Below are 14,534 nucleotides of genomic sequence, written 5' to 3'. Positions count from 1 at the left end.
CCCGATCATAGATATGTGTGTATATCTCTGGCTCTGGATAGCCAAAGTCCTCCACTGCACCTTGGTCCCTTCATGTCAAAGAAGCGCTACCCTGTACTAAATCGGCGGCTTCATTGACGTATTCCTTCCAATAGACAACAACAGGGTAAGCGACATCTAATGTAAATACCTATGACACTTGCTTGGTATTCTTTTGTCTGGAATAAGTAGTCAGTGTTTATGATCAGTGAGCATAATTGTGATTAACTACAGTTTATGAAAGAGAGAGAGAGAGAGAGAGAGAGAGATTAAATTAGTGACAATTATATATTTATCAAATAAATAAATACACTACATATAAATAAAACACCTTTAATGTATATTATTTTCATATGTCCTATCTTTTAAAATATTTAATCAATTTCTATATTTTTCTGTTGCATTTGTCCACTCCTTAATGATTTAGAGGAATTATTTCATATTTTTATGCATTGCATTATAGAAACTTTGTGCAACATAAAGGGCACATATTTATGTCCATCTGACATAGTTTTGGCTCAAACTATAACTGGAGCCAAGAATGTAATTGGTTTAAATCTGAATAATGTCTAATGAAAGTCAAATGTCAAACTAACAGTACTCAATACTTATTACAGTACTCAACACGCCTTCGCTGATGGGATATTACCAATTAAATGTAACATTTCCACCAGAGGATGAAGCTTTCAAAAAGTACTATCAGCACTGAAAATCATGAAAACCACGACTGAGCACCAATATTAAACTCACCAATTTAGAATGATATTTGAAGGATCACCTGACATTAAAGTTTGAAGTATGAACCCTGGAAAATATTTTGGGATAAAAGAGTTTTTTTTTTTTTCAAATTAAAGCAATGTTTCATAATATAGATGATTTTTCACACCTGTCCAAATACCACAGGTGTGATACCTGCACTCAACTGACCTTTAACCTTACCACTCAACTGAAACCGATTCCATTCCATGAAAGATTTCAGAATTGTACATGGAAGAACAGGTGCTTCTTTGTTGTTAATATATTGCAATAAACAACCTCGTCAGTCGTCACCGCAGCAATGCTTGGTCTCCATATGTGTACAGAAAGAATATCATTTTTTATTAATTTGTTTGCAAAAAAAAAAAAAAAAACTTGTTTAACCCAGTCAACAATCGTGTGGTGTTTTACTAGCAGATGTTGGATCTCCCTGATGAACACTAAGCTAAACTTTCTTAACGCCAACTAAAAGCTTTACATTCTGACCCAGATAGTACATTGGTTCTACAGCACTAATGTTTGTTCATCATTTCTATATTAACGTATTGAGCATTTTCTTTTTTTATTTCTGTATGGCAATGCTGGTGTGAAGCCCTTACAAAAATAACTGCAGTAAACTGAAGTAAAACTGCAGTATAACAGCAGTATAGAAGTATGACTGCAATAAATTTAAGTATAATTGCAAAATTGCAATACAATGAAGCATAAACACAGTTCAAATACAGTACAATAAAGTTCAACAGCAGTATAAGCTGCAGTAAATTGGGGTAAAAACAAGTAAACTCCGTCTTTACTGCACCTGTGCAGTATGCCAATGTATAATATGCCAATGGTGTGGTAAGAACTGTACTGCACTTGTGTTCCAAAGGGTTTGTTCTTCAACATCTTTCAAGAATATTTTGTACTTTTTCACAGATGTTTTTTGGATTAAAGTAATTTTTTAATAAGAATTTTAAGAGTTTATTTGCAAAAACGAAAAATAAAAAATAACTGTAGTGAACTGAACAGTAAAACAGCTGTAACCTATATATTTTTATTTGATTTATTTATTTTCAAACAAAAATATCATATATAAAAAATACATAAAATTTCTTCTTTTACTTGTCTCTTCTTTGTACATGATACATGTTTTATCCTTTTGGCATCTTTGATAAATTATATGTTTGATTCCATTTTTTACCTTTACATTTTGTAACATAGACCCAAAGGAAAGAAAAAATACATGGAACTGCAAATAGAAAAAAAAAAAAAACATAGTACTGCAAATAGCCATTAATTAAAATTTCATAATACCTTTCTCTTTTTATCCTTTTTCAATCACCTTCATCATTATATTACTTTAATAATATATATTTATACCGTTTTTTTTATTTGAATATTATCCTGACATTGTTTGAGAGTCTGATCTAGACTGTTCCATAGTTTCACAACACAAACAGACATACACAAACTTTTTAAAGTTGTTCTTGTTTTCAACCTCCTGAAATTTAGTTCTTCTCTCAGATTATACCCCCTTGGTCATCCTTCAAAAAACTTTTGTATGCATTTCGGAAGTAGTTTATTCCTAGTTTTAAAGAGCCCATATTATGGGTTTTTGAAAAGGTGGTCTCGGCTCGATTGAAACGAACCCTGGAGCGGTTCGATTACAGTGAGAAACCGATCCGATCCGAGCGCGGTTATATCACAGTGTTTTATGCATATGTAATAGGCTTACGGCTATATGAAGAGAGAGTTATGAGTAGGACGGGAAGTTTCGCGAGTCTCCGGATGCCTGCAAACGAGTGATGATCTCCCGGTAATCTTGCGTCTCCCTCCCTCAAATAGGCATCGTCGCGCACACTTCTCACCCCTCCCCACCGCGTCTCTCCTCAGACATGTCGCGCGCGCACCCTGTCAATCACCACCAAACCCCCACCTCTCCTGACAGCTGAGCGGGACGCTGCAAAATAAACCCTGACACTCTGATCAATGTAAGGAGAGTTTACTCGCACGAGACTTGTTTTAGCTCTTTTGGTCCGTTTAGAAACTTTGCAGTGTGAAAGCGAACCGCTCCAAGAGCAAAGAGCAACAATGTAACAATTGTAATCTCTGTTTCGGAACAACTGAATCGATTCACAGGTGTGAAAGCACCCTTAGACACACACAGATGCCGCTGTGCTCAGCTGGAAATTATTGAAAGTCTACCCAAAGATGAAACTGTGAAGAGTCTGTGGTTGAGGTTTATTTTGCAAAAATACCTCAGCATTATAGCCCAGCCTTGTGCAGTGCCTCGGAAAACTACATGCTTACATAGAATTCATTGGCCGTTTGTTAAAGGAAGGATCAGAAAAGACCACTGATGTAACTTGAGGGACTATGTCAGAACATGGATCAGTGCATCATGGACCAGTTTCTTCCTCCACTTCACAAGTGTAAGTACGTGCGATTAAAATTGTTGCCTCGTTTACTCTAGCTTGCAAATGATGTATTTAGTTGTGTTTTGTCACTTGTAACCGCGTGTACTGTATCAGGTTAACTCTTTATATTCTCATATCGCGTGTAAAGCCACGTTGAAAATGCGATGCATGCCGTTTTGTTTACAGGTCGTCAGCTGTTTCTACACACGTGCAACGGTCAAGTTTCAAAATAGTTCAGCTCAGGTTTGAGGTGAGCTCTAGGCGAACTACAATCACGTCGCCCTCAACCCGAAAGTGCATTCTATGTATTCTGTTTTTTAATGTTTCTGTTAAGGACTTTTGTTTTGGTGTTGTGTCCTCTGAGGAGGAGGGTAATGTGCGTGTGTGTGAAAAAAGAGCAGGTAGAGTGTGAGGGGCTAGTATCAATCTCCTCAGTTCTTCTGAGGAGGAAGGTAGTGTGTGTGCGCGTGCGTGCGTGCGTGCGTGCGTGTGTGTGTGTGTGTGTGTGTGTGTGTGTGTGTGTGTGTGTGAAAAAAGAGCAGGTAGAGTCTTATGGGCTAGGAGACTCTTGTTGATCTCCTCCCCAGTTCTTGGAGTTTTCGCTCAATAAAAATAGTTAGTCGTTGGTATTTTCAAGTCCATCATCTGTATTTACATTCACCTACTTGCAGCCAAAATCCACACCTTACTCTATAAAGCGGGTGTACACTGTGACTACTTTTATATTGTTGATTAGCTGCTGGGCATTTCACTCTGTCTTGCGCTGAAGGCTGTCAGTGTCAACCAATCGGAGCAGACTGTCATTGGTCCAATCAGCGCAACTTAGCTTAGCGCTAAGGAGGTGTTTGGGAACAACTGAATCACTGAACGATTCATATGGCAGTCGCTGGGATAATTAGGTAAAAATAAATGCATATTATTAGACCATGAAAGTGTTTTTTGACCTTGCATGCATATTAGACTGTTGTTGGAGACCCTTACAACCAGAATGTGACCCTATTTCATGCATAATAGGGGCTCTTTAAACATAAATTGTGCTGTTTTAAATTTAACCAAATCATTGAACTTAAATATTTTTAATAAAAAAATAAAGGATTTGTATGCTCCAGATACCGCACATGTTCTATTAGTCTAATTACTTTTTTTCTGCATTCTGCAGATGGATCGTAAATTTGATTTATATATATTTCCCTAAATTTCAATACAATAACTCATATATTGTAACATAAAATTGTGTTATATAATATATACATTGATTTATTGTCCAGGATAAATCTTGCTTTATACACTATTGCTAGTTTTTACTAATTTTGATATCACATTGTTTATTTGTGTTTTCCAACTAATTTTATGATTCAGTAAACACCAAGAAGCTTAATTGCATATACTCTTTCTATAACTTCATTATCAATATGTAAATCTATATTACAACAACTTTTTAATTTCCCAAAAAACATAACCTTAGTTTTACTAATATTTAATAACAGTTTGTTTACATCAAACCATAATTTAAATTTATTAATTTCTGTTTTAATCAACTCCATAAGTTTTGGTGAATTATTCCCAAAACAAAAGATACTGGTATCATCTGCAAAAAAAGTAAACGTAAACAGCTCTGATTTCTTACACATATCATTAATTTGAATTATAAACAATATTGGACATAAAACTGATCTTTGTGGTATGCCACACTTTACATTTGGATATGATGATTTATGATTGCCAATTTTAACTAACTGTTGCCTATTTTTTAAATAACAGCTTATCCAGTCCAAGGCTACTCCTCTAATACCATACCATTTATTGTATCAAATGCCTTTTTCAAATCTATACAAATTCATACTACCTTCTCTTTTTTATCTATCTTATTAAAAATTTCATCAATAATTTCTGTTAATGCCAGAGATGTTGATCTATTTTTCCTGCAACCATATTGTTCATCAGCTAAAAGGTTATGCGTTTCTATAAAATTATTAAGCCTGTCTACAAAGAGTTTTTCTAAAATTTTTGAACACTGAGATAGTATAGAAACTGGCCTATGATTTGTAAAGTATTGTTTATCTCCAGATTTATAAAGTGGAATTACCTTTGCAATTTTCATTTTATGTGGAAATTTACCAGATTGGAAATATCTATTACAAATATAGATTAATGGTTCTACAATGTCTTCTATCACTTTCTTAATTATATTCATATAAATATTATTCCAATCCATCGACTATTTATTTTTTTAATTTATTTTCAATACCTATTATTTCCTTTTTATCTACTACTTTAACAAAAACAGTGTAACAAATATGGCCTACAGACACATAATTGTTTTGCTTTTATTCAACAACTGAGCCAACTTTTGCCCAGGGAAGACGCAACACCAAAAAATGGCCCAGTGGCCTAATGGATAAGGCACCAACCTTCAAAGCTGAGGATTGTGGGTTCAAGTCCCACCTGGGTTGTCTTTGATGCAGTTCCTTTTAAGTTGGCTGTGCAAGACAATCCAGTGTGATCTTCAAAAGGCTGCTTTATACCCTTAGGTCGAAAAGACATGACTCTGAGTTACAAGAACTTCCTGAGCCATACAACAGATATGGCAAATGAAAGTATTGGCCCAGTTCCCTAATGGATAAGGCATCTGCCTTCTGAAGCTGGGGATTGTAGGTTCAAGTCCCATCTGGGTTGTGTTTGTTAGGTTACATTTAAGTTGTGTGAAAAAAATCCCGACTTGTCTCCTCAAAGCTTAGCCGTGATGATCTGAGGACAATAGTTAGCTTCGAATTCTCAGACTTGCTGCACACTTCAATTAAGATTCATCCAATCTTGCTTGAATGTGACGTTACAAACCTAAAAGGTTCCGCTAAGCTCTGGTAATGGAGATCTTGACTTCAAGTACCCCGTGGCTTTCAACTAATGGTCTCATGTTAGGTGGATGATGATGAAATGCAAACAAGAAAATAGCTGCAGAAAGGATGTGATCTCAAGTTAATGAGAGTGGCCTTTTCTGGAATTTGAAACTCAAGACCAGACACACCATACGCGAGAACCATACCCCAGGACCAATGAGACACGAATGTGGATGATTGCACAAAGAAAATGTTTGTCCATTAGTTGCACACATCTCATTTGACCAAATGCAAACTGGCATCGAGATCCTAAAGTGCAGTTTTCCATGCGTTGACATCTTATTGAAGGCATACAAGAGATCCATGACAAAAGGCTGGCAACATGGCCCAGTGGCCTAATGGATAAGGCATCAGCCTCCGGAGCTGGGGATTGTGGGTTCAAGTCCCACCTGGGTCGTATTTGAAGGTCTCACTTCAAGTTGGGAGCAATGTTTGGTGGATGAAACACAGTAGCTGTGAAAACCTTCTTGGGATGTGCTTGCATGTCATGAACTTCCTGCATTGGCATGCATAATACCTGTTGTGATTAAAAGGGTAACGAGATACCTAACGCCAAAGTCCTTTTTGAATCCTGCATGGTGCCTACAGAGAAGAGACTGCGTACAAACACAAAAATGGTGCTTACATATTAAGCTGATGGTTTGTTCAAGATCCATAAACAAATGTAACAATCGCATCTTTGACGCTCCTTTTTTTTGTCTGTATAATTGTACATGTTAGGGGGATTTAGATCAGAAGTCCACTAAATTTTCATTAACTAAAGTGACAGCAAAAGTTGCTTCAACTAACATAGAAAGCACAGCACCGCTGCTTTTTCTGTGACTGACGTAAGGCTCATCCGGGAATTGAACCCGGGACCTCTCGTACCCTAAACGAGAATCATTCCCCTATACCCAGGAGCCCTGTAAAACCACTCTGCAGTGTCACAAAAAAATTCAGTGAAAATTATCTAATATACTTTATGTTCATGTTGTTTTTGTTACGTGTGTTGTTTTTGTTACGTGTGTCAGCAACTCCCTGGAGGCATAGTACAGTTCACAGGCAGCAAATGTTTGTCCATTAGTTGCTCACATCTTATTTGACCGAATGCAAACTGATATCGAGATCCTAAAGTGCAGTTTTCCATGCGTTGACATCTTGTTGAAGGCATAAAAGAGATCCATGACAAATGCCAGGCAACATGGCCCAGTGGCCTAATGGATAAGGCATCAGCCTCCGGAGCTGGGGATTGTGGGTTCAAGTCCCACCTGGGTCGTCTTTGAAGGTGTCATTTTAAATTGGGAGCAATGTTAGGTGGATGAAACACAGTACCTGTAAAAAAAACTTCTTGGGATGTGCTTGCATGACATGAACTTCTGGCATTGGCATGCATAATACCTGTTGTGACTAAAAGGGTAACGAGATACCTAACGTCACAGGCCTTTTTGAATCCTGCATGGTTCCAACAGAGAAGAGACTGCATACAAAAACAAAAATGGTGCTTACATATAGAGCTGGTGGGTTGTTCGAGATCCATAAACAAATGTAACAACCGAATCTTTGCCGCTCCTTTTTTTTTGTCTGTATAATTGTACATGTTAGATGGATTTAGATCAGAAGTCCACTTAATGTTCATTAACTAAAGTCACAGCAAAAGTTGCTTCAACTAACAGAAGCACCGTAGAGAACACAGCACCACTGCTTTTTCTGCATTGCTCATCCAGAATTTGAAGCTGGGACCTCTCGCACCAGAAGCGAGAATAATACCCCTAGACCAACAAGCCCTTTAAAATCACTCTGCAGTGTCACAAAAAATTCAGTGAAAATGATCCAATATACTTTTTGTTTATGGTGTTTTTGTTACGTTTGTCAGCAACTCCCTGGAGGCATATTACAGTTCACAGGCATCAGAAACAGCCCAGTGGCCTAATGGATAAGGCACCAGCCTTCGAAGCTGGGGATTGTGGGTTCAAGTCCCACCTGGGTTGTCTTTGATACAGTTCCTTTTAAGTTGGCTGTGCAAGACAATCCAGTGTGATCTTCAATTAGCTAGCTTTATACCCTTAGGTCGAAAAGACATGACAATGGAAAACTCCTCAGTGAAACCTTTTTTGTCATTAGGTGTACACACCAGATCGTCCGAATCCAATATGGCATAGGGATCCTAAAGTGCTGTTTTCTGAGTTACAAGAACTTCCTGAGCCATACAACAAATATAGCAAATGCTAGTTTTGGCCTAGTGGCCTAATGGTTAAGACATCTGCCTTCTGAAGCTGGTTATTGTTGGTTCAAGTCCCATCTAGGTCATGTTTGTTGGGTTACATTTAAGTTGTGTGAAAAAAATCCCGACTTGTCTCCTCAAAGCTTAGGCGTGATGATCTGAAGACAATAGTTAGCTTTGAATTGTCAGACTTGCTGCAAATTTGAATTAAGATTCATCCAATCTTGCTTGAATCTCACTGTCACGTTACAAACCTAAAAGGTTACGCTAAGCTCTAGTAGTGGAGATCTTGACTTCAAGTACCTGTGGCTTTCAACTGATGGTCTCATGTTAGGTAGATGATGATAAAATGCAAACAAGAAAATAGCTGCAGAAAGGTTGTGATGTCAAGTTAATGAGAGTAGCCTTTTCTGTAATTTGAAACTCAAGACCAGACACACCATACGCGAGAATCATACCCCAGGACCAATGAGACACGAATGTGGATGATTGCACAAAGAAAATGTTTGTTCATTAGTTGCACACATCTTATTTGACCGAATGCAAACTGGCAGCGAGATCCTAAAGTGCAGTTTTCCAAGCGTTGACATCTTGTTGAAGGCATACAAGAGATCCATGACAAAAGGCTAGTAACATGGCCCAGTGGCCTAATGGATAAGGCATCAGCCTCTGGAGCTGGGGATTGTGGGTTCAAGTCCCACCTGTGTCTTTTTTGAAGTTCTCACTTCAAGTTGGGAGCAATGTTTGGTGGATGAAACACAGTAGCTGTGAAAACCTTCTTGGGATGTGCTTGCATGTCATTAACTTCCCGCATTGGCATGCATAATACCTGTTGTGACTAAAAGGGTAACGTGATACCTAACGCCAAAGTTCTTTTTGAATCCTGCATGGTGCCTACAGAGAAGAGACTGCGTACAAACACAAAAATGGTGCTTACATATTGAGCTGATGGTTTGTTCAAGATCCATAAACAAATGTAACAATCGCATCTTTGCCACTCCTTTTTTTTTGTCTGTATAATTGTACATGTTAGGGGGATTTAGATCAGAAGTCCACTAAATTTTCATTAACTAAAGTCACAGTAAAAGTTGCTTCAACTAACATATAAACACCGTAGAGTGGACATCACAGCTGCTTTTTCTGTGACTGACGTAGGGCTCATCCAGGATTTAAACCCAGGACCTCTCGCACCCTAAGAAAGAGTCATACCACTAGACCCACGAGCCCTGTAAAACCACTCAGCAGTGTCACAAAAAATTCTGTGAAAATGATCCAATCTACTTTTTGTTCATGTTGTTTTTGTTACGTGTGTCAGCAACTCCCAGGACGCATATTACAGTTCACAGGCACCAAAAAATGGCCCAGTGGCCTAATGGATAAGGCACCAGCCTTTGAAGCTGGGGATTGTGGGTTCAAGTCTAACCTGGGTTGTCTTTGATGCAGTTCCTTTTAAGTTGGCTGTGCAAGACAATCCAGTGTGATCTTCAAAAGGCTGCTTTATACCCTTAGGTCAAAAAGACATGACTCTGAGTTACAAGAACTTCCTGAGCCATACAACAGATAAGGCAAATGAAAGTATTGGCCCAGTGGCCTAATGGATAAGGCATCTGCCTTCTGAAGCTGGGGATTGTTGGTTCAAGTCCCATCTGGGTTGTGTTTGTTGGGTTACATTTAAGTTGTGTGAAAAAAAAATCCTGACTTGTCTCCTCAAAGCTTAGGCGTGATGATCTGAAGACAATAGTTAGCTTTGAATTCTCAGACTTGCTGCACATTTGAATTAAGATTCATCCAATCTTGCTTGAATCTCACTGTCACCTTACAAACCTAAAAGGTTACGCTAAGCTCTAGTAGTGGAGATCTTGACTTCAAGTACCTGTGGCTTTCAACTAATGGTCTCATGTTAGGTGGATGATGATGAAATGCAAACAAGAAAATAGCTGCAGAAAGGTTGTGATGTCAAGTTAATGAGAGTAGCCTTTTCTGGAATTTGAAACTCAAGACCAGACCCACCATACGCGAGAATCATACCCCAGGACCAATGAGACACGAATGTGGATGATTGCACAAAGAAAATGTTTGTCCATTAGTTGCACACATCTTATTTGACCGAATGCAAACTGGCTGCGAGATCCTAAAGTGCAGTTTTTCATGCGTTGACATCTTTTTGAAGGCATACAAGAGATCCATGACAAAAGGCTAGAAACATGTCCCAGTGGCCTAATGGATAAGGCATCAGCCTCCGGAGCTGGGGATTGTGGGTTCAAGTCCCACCTGGGTCGTCTTTGAAGTTCTCACTTCAAGTTGGGAGCAATGTTTGGTGGATGAAACACAGTAGCTGTGAAAACCTTCCTGGGATGTGCTTGCATGTCATTAACTTCCCGCATTGGCATGCATAATACCTGTTGTGACTAAAAGGGTAACGAGATACCTAACGCCAAAGTCCTTTTTGAATCCTGCATGGTGCCTACAGAGAAGAGACTGCGTACAAACACAAAAATGGTGCTTACATATTAAGCTGATGGTTTGTTCAAGATCCATAAACAAATGTAACAATCGCATCTTTGCCGCTCCTTTTTTTTTTGTCTGTATAATTGTACATGTTAAACGGATTTAGATCAGAAGTCAACTAAATGTTCATTAACTAAAGTCACAGTAAAAGTTGCTTCAACTTACATAGAAACACTGTAGAGAGCACAGGACCGCTGCTTTTTCTGTGACTGACATAGGGCTCATGCAGGATTTAAATCCAGGACCTCTCGCACCCTAAGCAAGAGTCATACCCCTAGACCCACGAGCACTGCAAAACCACTCTGCAGTGTCACAAAAAATTCAAGTCCCACCTGGGTCATCTTTGAAGTTCTCACTTCAAATTGGGAGCAATGTTTGGTGGATGAAACACAGTAGCTGTGAAAACCTTCTTGGGATGTGCTTGCATGTCATTGACTTCCTGCATTGGCATGCATAATACCTGTTGTGACTAAAAGGGTAACGAGATACCTAAGGCCAAAATCTTATTTGAATCCTGCATGGTGCCTACAGAGAAGAGACTGCGTACAAACACAAAAATGGTGCTTACATATTAAGCTGATGGTTTGTTCAAGATCCATAAACAAATGTAACAATCGCATCTTTGCCACTCCTTTTTTTTGTCTGTATAATTGTACATGTTAAACGGATTTAGATCAGAAGTCTACTAAATGTTCATTAACTAAAGTCACAGTAAAAGTTGCTTCAACTAACATAGAAACACCATAGAGAGCACAGCACCACTGCTTTTTCTGTGACTGACGTAGGGCTCATCCAGGATTTAAACCCAGGACCTCTCGCACCCTAAGCAAGAGTCATACCCCTAGACCCACGAGCACTGCAAAACCACTCTGCAGTGTCACAAAAAATTCTGTGAAAATGATCCAATCTACTTTTTGTTCATGTTGTTTTTGTTACGTGTGTTGTTTTTGTTACGTGTGTCAGCAACTCCCAGGAGGCATGTTACGGTTCACAGGCACCAAATAATGGCCCAGTGGCCTAATGGATAAGGCACCAGCCTTTGAAGCTGGGGATTGTGGGTTCAAGTCCTACCTGGGTTGTCTTTGATGCACTTCCTTTTAAGTTGGCTGTGCAAGACAATCCAGTGTGATCTTCAAAAGGCTGCTTTATACCCTTAGGTCGAAAAGACATGACTCTGAGTTACAAGAACTTCCTGAGCCATACAACAGATATGGCAAATGAAAGTATTGGCCAAGTGGCCTAATGGATAAGGCATCTGCCTTCTTAAGCTATGGATTGTTGGTTCAAGTCCCATCTGGGTTGTGTTTGTTGGGTTACATTTAAGTTGTGTGAAAAAAATCCCGACTTGTCTCCTCAAAGCTTAGGCGTGATGATCTGAAGACAATAGTTAGCTTCGAATTCTCAGACTTGCTGCACATTTGAATTAAGATTCATCCAATCTTGCTTGAATCTCACTGTCACCTTACAAACCTAAAAGGTTACGCTAAGCTCTAGTAGTGGAGATCTTGACTTCAAGTACCTGTGGCTTTCAACTAATGGTCTCATGTTAGGTGGATGATGATGAAATGCAAACAAGAAAATAGCTGCAGAAAGGTTGTGATGTCAAGTTAATGAAAGTAGCCTTTTCTGGAATTTGAAACTCAAGACCAGACCCACCATACGCGAGAATCATACCCCAGGACCAATGAGACACGAATGTGGATGATTGCACAAAGAAAATGTTTGTCCATTAGTTGCACACATCTTATTTGACCGAATGCAAACTGGCTGCGAGATCCTAAAGTGCAGTTTTTCATGCGTTGACATCTTTTTGAAGGCATACAAGAGATCCATGACAAAAGGCTAGAAACATGTCCCAGTGGCCTAATGGATAAGGCATCAGCCTCCGGAGCTGGGGATTGTGGGTTCAAGTCCCACCTGGGTCGTCTTTGAAGTTCTTGCTTCAAGTTGGGAGCAATGTTTGGTGGATGAAACACAGTAGCCGTGAAAACCTTCTTGGGATGTGCTTGCATGTCATTAACTTCCCGCATTGGCATGCATAATACCTGTTGTGACTAAAAGGGTAACGAGATACCTAACGCCAAAATCTTATTTGAATCCTGCATGGTGCCTACAGAGAAGAGACTGCGTACAAACACAAAAATGGTGCTTACATATTAAGCTGATGGTTTGTTCAAAATCCATAAACAAATGTAACAATCGCATCTTTGCCGCTCCTTTTTTTTTGTCTGTATAATTGTACATGTTAAACGGATTTAGATCAGAAGTCAACTAAATGTTCATTAACTAAAGTCACAGTAAAAGTTGCTTCAACTTACATAGAAACACTGTAGAGAGCACAGGACCGCTGCTTTTTCTGTGACTGACATAGGGCTCATGCAGGATTTAAATCCAGGACCTCTCGCACCCTAAGCAAGAGTCATACCCCTAGACCCACGAGCACTGCAAAACCACTCTGCAGTGTCACAAAAAATTCAGTGAAAATGATCCAATCTACTTTTTGTTCATGTTGTTTTTGTTACGTGTGTTGTTTTTGTTACGTGTGTCAGCAACTCCCTGGAGGCATATTACAGTTGACAGGCAGCAAATGTTTGTCCATTAGTTGCTCACATCTTATTTGACCGAATGCAAACTGGCATCGAGATCCTAAAGTGCAGTTTTCCATGCGTTGACATCTTGTTGAAGGCATAAACGAGATCCATGACAAATGCCAGGCAACATGGCCCAGTGGCCTAATGGATAAGGCATCAGCCTCCGGAACTAGGGATTGTGGGTTCAAGTCCCACCTGGGTCGTCTTTTAAGGTGTCATTTCAAGTTGGGAGCAATGTTAGGTGGATGAAACACAGTACCTGTGAAAATCTTCTTGGGATGTGCTTGCATGACATGAACTTCTGGCATTGGCATGCATAATACCTGTTACAACTAAAAGGGTAACGAGATACCTAACGTCACAGGCCTTTTTGAATCCTGCATGGTTTCAACAGAGAAGAGACTGCATACAAAAACAAAAATGGTGCTTACATACAGAGCTGGTGGGTTGTTCGAGATCCATAAACAAATGTAACAACCGAATCTTTGCCGCTCCTTTTTTTGTCTGTATAATTGTACATGTTAGATGGATTTAGATCAGAAGTCCACTTAATGTTCCTTAACTAAAGTCACAGCAAAAGTTGCTTTAACTAACAGAAGCACCGTAGAGAACACAGCAACACTGCTTTTTCTGCATTGCTCATCCAGAACTTGGGACCTCTCGCACCAGAAGCGAGAATAATACCCCTAGACCAACGAGCCCTTTGAAATCACTCTGCAGTGTCACAAAAAATTCAGTGAAAATGATCCAATCTATTTTTTGTTCATGGTGTTTTTGTTACGTGTGTCAGCAACTCCCTGGAGGCATATTACAGTTCAATGGCATCAAAAACAGCCCAGTGGCCTAATGGATAAGGCACCAGCCTTCGAAGCTGGGGATTGTGGGTTCAAGTCCCACCTGGGTTGTCTTTGATACAGTTCCTTTTAAGTTGGCTGTGCAAGACAATCCAGTGTGATCTTCAATAAGCTAGCTTTATACCCTTAGGTCGAAAAGACATGACAATGGAAAACTCCTCAGTGAAACCTTTTTTGTCATTAGGTGTACACACCAGATTGTCCGAATCCAATATGGCATAGGGATCCTAAAGTGCTGTTATCTGAGTTACAAGAACTTCCTGAGCCATACAACAGATATGGCAAATGCTAGTTTTGGCCTAGTTGCCTAATGG

The 14,534-nt window shown here is 39.2% G+C and overlaps 7 non-coding genes across 7 annotated transcripts; all 7 read left to right on the top strand.

Annotated features, from left to right (window-relative positions):
• Nucleotides 1–6,391: 6,391 nt before the first annotated feature.
• trnaq-cug (transfer RNA glutamine (anticodon CUG)) lies at nucleotides 6,392–6,464 on the top strand. Its single transcript has one exon. It is a non-coding gene; the product is annotated as a tRNA-Arg (tRNA).
• A 785-nt stretch (nucleotides 6,465–7,249) lies between these two features.
• Nucleotides 7,250–7,322, top strand: trnar-ccg (transfer RNA arginine (anticodon CCG)). The gene has a single exon. It is a non-coding gene; the product is annotated as a tRNA-Arg (tRNA).
• Nucleotides 7,323–7,961: 639 nt separating this feature from the next.
• Nucleotides 7,962–8,034, top strand: trnar-ucg (transfer RNA arginine (anticodon UCG)). The gene has a single exon. It is a non-coding gene; the product is annotated as a tRNA-Arg (tRNA).
• Nucleotides 8,035–10,473: 2,439 nt separating this feature from the next.
• trnar-ccg (transfer RNA arginine (anticodon CCG)) lies at nucleotides 10,474–10,546 on the top strand. Its single transcript has one exon. It is a non-coding gene; the product is annotated as a tRNA-Arg (tRNA).
• Nucleotides 10,547–11,781: 1,235 nt separating this feature from the next.
• On the top strand, nucleotides 11,782–11,854 carry trnaq-uug (transfer RNA glutamine (anticodon UUG)). Its single transcript has one exon. It is a non-coding gene; the product is annotated as a tRNA-Gln (tRNA).
• Nucleotides 11,855–12,627: 773 nt separating this feature from the next.
• On the top strand, nucleotides 12,628–12,700 carry trnar-ccg (transfer RNA arginine (anticodon CCG)). Its single transcript has one exon. It is a non-coding gene; the product is annotated as a tRNA-Arg (tRNA).
• A 1,498-nt stretch (nucleotides 12,701–14,198) lies between these two features.
• On the top strand, nucleotides 14,199–14,271 carry trnar-ucg (transfer RNA arginine (anticodon UCG)). The gene has a single exon. It is a non-coding gene; the product is annotated as a tRNA-Arg (tRNA).
• Nucleotides 14,272–14,534: the final 263 nt, after the last annotated feature.

Source organism: Danio rerio, chromosome 1, assembly GCF_052040795.2.
Source record: "Danio rerio strain M-AB ecotype USA chromosome 1, GRCz13ab, whole genome shotgun sequence".
NCBI lineage: Eukaryota > Metazoa > Chordata > Actinopteri > Cypriniformes > Danionidae > Danio > Danio rerio.
This window is presented reverse-complemented; position numbering and strand designations above follow the sequence as displayed.